The sequence below is a fragment of the Syngnathus scovelli genome, unplaced genomic scaffold, assembly GCF_024217435.2.
Source record: "Syngnathus scovelli strain Florida unplaced genomic scaffold, RoL_Ssco_1.2 HiC_scaffold_32, whole genome shotgun sequence".
NCBI lineage: Eukaryota > Metazoa > Chordata > Actinopteri > Syngnathiformes > Syngnathidae > Syngnathus > Syngnathus scovelli.
This window is the reverse complement of record NW_026061412.1, coordinates 67,501-70,000: the sequence shown is the minus strand read 5'-3', so window position 1 is coordinate 70,000 and position 2,500 is coordinate 67,501. Positions and strand designations below refer to the sequence as shown.

Genomic DNA, 2,500 nt, shown 5'->3' with positions numbered 1-2,500 from the left:
GCTCGGCGGGGGCTATTTTCGGCCACTTGGCTCGTGCGCACGGCCTCCCGGATGTGCCGGGCGGGTGCGCGAGCTCGCCGGCCGCTGGAAGTCGAATGAGGCGCCGCGGCCACCTCCGCGGTGCTTATAAACAGCCGATCCGCTCGGGGGGGCTATTTTCGGCCACTTGGCTCGTGCGCACGGCCTCCCGGATGTGCCGGGCGGGTGCGCGATCTCGCCGGCCGCTGGAAGTCGAATGAGGCGCCGCGACCACCTCCGCGGTGCTTATAAACAGCCGATCCGCTCGGCGGGGGCTATTTTCGGCCACTTGGCTCGTGCGCACGGCCTCCCGGATGTGCCGGGCGGGTGCGCGAGCTCGCCGGCCGCTGGAAGTCGAATGAGGCGCCGCGACCACCCCCGCGGTGCTTATAAACAGCCGATCCGCTCGGCGGGGGCTATTTTCGGCCACTTGGCTCGTGCGCACGGCCTCCCGGATGTGCCAGGCGGGTGCGCGGGCTCGCCGGCCGCTGGAAGTCGAATGAGGCGCCGCGACCACCTCCGCGGTGCTTATAAACAGCCGATCCGCTCGGCGGGGGCTATTTTCGGCCACTTGGCTCGTGCGCACGGCCTCCCGGATGTGCCGGGCGGGTGCGCGAGCTCGCCGGCCGCTTGAAGTCGAATGAGGCGCCGCGACCACCTCCGCGGTGCTTATAAACAGCCGATCCGCTCGGCGGGGGCTATTTTCGGCCACTTGGCTCGTGCGCACGGCCTCCCGGATGTGCCGGGCGGGTGCGCGAGCTCGCTGGCCGCTGGAAGTCGAATGAGGCGCCGCGACCACCTCCGCGGTGCTTATAAACAGCCGATCCGCTCGGCATGGACTATTTTCGGCCACTTGGCTCGTGCACACGGCCTCCCGGATGTGCCGGGCGGGTGCGCGAGCTCGCCGGCCGCTTGAAGTCGAATGAGGCGCCGCGACCACCTCCGCGGTGCTTATAAACAGCCGATCCGCTCGGCGGGGGCTATTTTCGGCCACTTGGCTCGTGCGCACGGCCTCCCGGATGTGCCGGGCGGGTGCGCGAGCTCGCCGGCCGCTGGAAGTCGAATGAGGCGCCGCGACCACCTCCGCGGTGCTTATAAACAGCCGATCCGCTCGGCGGGGGCTATTTTCGGCCACTTGGCTCGTGCGCACGGCCTCCCGGATGTGCCGGGCGGGTGCGCGAGCTCGCCGGCCGCTGGAAGTCGAATGAGGCGCCGCGACCACCTCCGCGGTGCTTATAAACAGCCGATCCGCTCGGCGGGGGCTATTTTCGGCCACTTGGCTCGTGCGCACGGCCTCCCGGATGTGCCGGGCGGGTGCGCGGGCTCGCCGGCCGCTGGAAGTCGAATGAGGCGCCGCGACCACCTCCGCGGTGCTTATAAACAGCCGATCCGCTCGGCGGGGCTATTTTCGGCCACTTGGCTCGTGCGCACGGCCTCCCGGATGTGCCGGGCGGGTGCACGAGCTCGCCGGCCGCTGGAAGTCGAATGAGGCGCCGCGACCACCTCCGCGGTGCTTATAAACAGCCGATCCGCTCGGCGGGGGCTATTTTCGGCCACTTGGCTCGTGCGCACGGCCTCCCGGATGTGCCGGGCGGGTGCGCGAGCTCGCCGGCGGCTGGAAGTCCAATGAGGCGCCGCGATCTCCTCCGCGGTGCTTATAAAGTGCCGATCCGCTCGGCTTGGAGCTATTTCCGGCCTCCCGTTGGTGCCGGGCGGCGTGCGCGAGCTCGCCGGCCGCGATCTCCTCCGCGGTGCTTATAAACAGCAGCATGCGCACGGCCTCCCAGAATTTGAACACATTTCGTCAATAAATTTCGCATATTGAATTTTGAAGTTTAATATAATGCAACAATTGAGCTCGACTTATACAAAGGATATATCATAAAATCGTAAATTTCCGTCGAATTTTAGGGGGTCGACTTATACACCGAGTCGACCTGTACACCGGCAAATACGGTAAATACGATTAAATAAAATGATACGACTGGCATAAAAACAAATATAAACCACATAAAAATAAAAGTCACCATTACGTTGAATTATTGGGAGCACCGAGCTTGTTTCTCAGAAACGAGCCGGTCCCATCCAGGCGTAATCGGAGACAATGAAACCCGAAGTGGTTAAGGTTTGTCTTTTAATGCAGGATGCTTGGTCTCCATGTGCCGAAGCAGTTTTGAAGGCTTCATTGGCTCGCTCGCTAGTTTCAGGGGCGATTGTGTCTATAAATTGCAAAATGTTGGGTCACCTCACGGCTTACGGCCATACTACCCTGAGAACGCCCGATCTCGTCCGATCTCGGAAGCTAAACAGGGTCGGGCCTGGTTAGTACTTGGATGGGAGACCGCCTGGGAATACCAGGTGCTGTAAGCTTTTTCTTTTTCTTATGTGCACTTCAATCGTTTAAGAAGCTATTTTTTACAACACCCATCACGAATGGCATCCGGAAACAGCAAGCCTAATTTAAACTCCGACATTGAAACTA

At 62.0% G+C, this 2,500-nt stretch overlaps 1 non-coding gene across 1 annotated transcript; it reads left to right on the top strand.

Annotated features, from left to right (window-relative positions):
- Positions 1–2,269: 2,269 nt before the first annotated feature.
- LOC125966217 (5S ribosomal RNA) lies at positions 2,270–2,388 on the top strand. Its single transcript, XR_007480179.1, has one exon. It is a non-coding gene; the product is annotated as a 5S ribosomal RNA (ribosomal RNA).
- The last annotated feature ends 112 nt before the right edge of the window (positions 2,389–2,500 follow it).